Consider the following 3,431-nt stretch of genomic DNA (forward strand, 5'->3'; position numbering starts at 1 on the left):
ATTTAATCTCCAAAATGACCAATATTTAAATCATGCTCTTGATACCTTTAGCAAGATTAGAAGTCACTGAAAGAATGCAGACATAGAAAAAATCTATAATGGTAATATATATATATATATATATATATATATATATATATATATATATATATATATATATATATATATATATATATATATATATATATATATATGTATAAGTCAATATCTGTTTATCCATGTCTCCTTCTATATATGTATGTATATACGTACATATAGATAGAGAGATCGAGAGGGAAACAATTAGCTAACAGTGTACTTTGAGCTGCTTCTTATACAAGTGGATGATTCCTTGAGAAGCTGATATGCTTGGCAGTAAGGTGGAATATGGTGACAAAAATAGAGATTGAATGAGATGAGCTGCAGTCGAATTCACAAAAGTAGTCTTTTAATTGAGCTGAAATAGCTCAGTTGGGAGAGTATTAGACTGAAAATCTAAAGGTCTCTGGTTCAATCCTGGGTGTCAGCAGCATGTGTTTATGAGATTTCAACCCAGCAGTCAGGTCTTTGTCAATATGTGTGTTTCAAAGTCTGATCCTCAACATATACATTAAAAATTAAAGTAAGCAGGAAGAAAGCAATGAAAGTGTGCTGAGTGGTATTAGTAAGAATGTTCTGTGATAGGTCTCATCACCAATCTGACTACTATTACAATCCATGCTATCTGAAACTGAGAAAAAATACAAATTACTTTGAAAATCTAAAGAGAGATAAAACACTTTTAGTCAAACAAGTTTTCCATTGAAAGAGCAACCAAGGCAAGAGTGATAGAGACAGGCAATTAGTTAATGATCTGATTAAGAATGGAACATAAACCTATTTCTACTCATGTCCAAAAACTGACTTTATAATGGGCCCATTGAGCATCCTTCAAAGTTTAAGGAAGAAATGAAATGCATTCAGCTGGATGATTATCCCTGCAAAATTCTCATCCAATAGTCCTCTTGGAGTTAAATAACACAGGAGATGAGATCATCTACTTTGGAAAAACCAAGGCAAAAGAATGAAGGTTAGAGTGATTTGAGAAAGACAAGCTTGGACTGATTTTAGAGAGACAAGGTTAAAGCATGAAATTCTGCAGGTACTGGAATGCAAACCATGAGAGAGAGTGAAATAGGGAGACTGGGAGAGAGAGAGAGAGAGAGAGAGAGAGAGAGAGAGAGAGAGAGAGAGAGAGAGAGAGAGAGAGAGAGAGAGAGAGAGAGAGAGAGAGAGAGAGAGAGAGAGAGAGAGTCTCCTAGGTCCAAGGTTTGAATGGGCCTGCATCCAGTTTCTTAAATAAGCACCTATGTGACTGACGTTCAAATTCTAACCACATAAATATTTTGAGGATGTTTAAATTGCCCTTGATAGCTTTTGATAATTCACTACCAAATGAAGTTGTCTCATAACATGCCAAGTTCTTATTGGCTTGTATATAGTGGTTAATCGTCAGGAAAAAACTAAACAGCCAACTCTCTATGAATAGCCTATCTCACGTCAGTGTATAGCAGGCACAGTGTTAGCTCCCCATGACATCGGATGGTTTGTAAACAGAAAAGAGGTATTGTGATTTTTTCTAAGGAGGCAAGATCTGCGTGTGATGGTGAATTCATTACAACAGCTCATGTACCTCCAAAACAGGCAGTTATACAAACACTCGCAATGCACACAGAGAAAGATAAAAAAGACAAACTGTCGATCTATCAAAATATCTATCTATTTATCCATCTGCATTTCTCTCTCTCTGTCTCTATCTGCCACATATATCTTTTATGTGCATGCATTATGGATAATTTCCATGTAATGTTTGCTGCTTGTTGCTGTAAAAGTTGTTTTGAGTAATAGTAAAAATAAATTTTAATGAATAACAAATATTGGTTGAGATAGGACTTGTTTAAAATCCAGAAGTCTTTTAAATAAGCTGCGGTGAAGTTTCAGAAGTGATGCTTTTTTAATGAGCCGAAATAGCTCAGTTGGGAGAGCGTTAGACTGAAGATCTAAAGGTCCCTGGTTCAATCCCGGGTTTCGGCAAAGAAACCTTTTGAGATTCCTACTATTCAGTTTGGGATATGGGAATACATATGTTATAACATCTGAACTGGAATATGTGTGTACACGTATGTTAAAAATCAAGGTAAGGTGTGCTGGAATCAATGAAAATGTGCGTGGCTGTATGAATAAAAGAGATCGCTGTGATAATTTAATCTCCAAAATGACCAATATTTAAATCATGCTCTTGATACCTTTAGCAAGATTAGAAGTCACTGAAAGAATGCAGACATAGAAAAAATCTATAATGGTAATATATATATATATATATACTTATGTATGTATGTTTCATAGATATATATATATATATATATATATATATATATATATATATATATATATATATATGTATAAGTCAATATCTGTTTATCCATGTCTCCTTCTATATATGTATGTATATACGTACATATAGATAGAGAGATCGAGAGGGAAACAATTAGCTAACAGTGTACTTTGAGCTGCTTCTTATACAAGTGGATGATTCCTTGAGAAGCTGATATGCTTGGCAGTAAGGTGGAATATGGTGACAAAAATAGAGATTGAATGAGATGAGCTGCAGTCGAATTCACAAAAGTAGTCTTTTAATTGAGCTGAAATAGCTCAGTTGGGAGAGTATTAGACTGAAAATCTAAAGGTCTCTGGTTCAATCCTGGGTGTCAGCAGCATGTGTTTATGAGATTTCAACCCAGCAGTCAGGTCTTTGTCAATATGTGTGTTTCAAAGTCTGATCCTCAACATATACATTAAAAATTAAAGTAAGCAGGAAGAAAGCAATGAAAGTGTGCTGAGTGGTATTAGTAAGAATGTTCTGTGATAGGTCTCATCACCAATCTGACTACTATTACAATCCATGCTATCTGAAACTGAGAAAAAATACAAATTACTTTGAAAATCTAAAGAGAGATAAAACACTTTTAGTCAAACAAGTTTTCCATTGAAAGAGCAACCAAGGCAAGAGTGATAGAGACAGGCAATTAGTTAATGATCTGATTAAGAATGGAACATAAACCTATTTCTACTCATGTCCAAAACTGACTTTATAATGGGCCCATTGAGCATCCTTCAAAGTTTAAGGAAGAAATGAAATGCATTCAGCTGGATGATTATCCCTGCAAAATTCTCATCCAATAGTCCTCTTGGAGTTAAATAACACAGGAGATGAGATCATCTACTTTGGAAAAACCAAGGCAAAAGAATGAAGGTTAGAGTGATTTGAGAAAGACAAGCTTGGACTGATTTTAGAGAGACAAGGTTAAAGCATGAAATTCTGCAGGTACTGGAATGCAAACCATGAGAGAGAGTGAAATAGGGAGACTGGGAGAGAGAGAGAGAGAGAGAGAGAGAGAGAGAGAGAGAGAGAG

At 34.9% G+C, this 3,431-nt stretch overlaps 3 non-coding genes across 3 annotated transcripts; all 3 read left to right on the forward strand.

Annotated features, from left to right (window-relative positions):
• Positions 1–435: 435 nt before the first annotated feature.
• TRNAF-GAA lies at positions 436–508 on the forward strand. The gene has a single exon. It is a non-coding gene; the product is annotated as a tRNA-Phe (tRNA).
• A 1,471-nt stretch (positions 509–1,979) lies between these two features.
• On the forward strand, positions 1,980–2,052 carry TRNAF-GAA. The gene has a single exon. It is a non-coding gene; the product is annotated as a tRNA-Phe (tRNA).
• A 607-nt stretch (positions 2,053–2,659) lies between these two features.
• TRNAF-GAA lies at positions 2,660–2,732 on the forward strand. Its single transcript has one exon. It is a non-coding gene; the product is annotated as a tRNA-Phe (tRNA).
• The last annotated feature ends 699 nt before the right edge of the window (positions 2,733–3,431 follow it).

The sequence above is a fragment of the Protopterus annectens genome, chromosome 7.part0 (assembly GCF_019279795.1).
Source record: "Protopterus annectens isolate FY-2018-M chromosome 7.part0, PAN1.0, whole genome shotgun sequence".
Classification (NCBI taxonomy): domain Eukaryota; kingdom Metazoa; phylum Chordata; order Ceratodontiformes; family Protopteridae; genus Protopterus; species Protopterus annectens.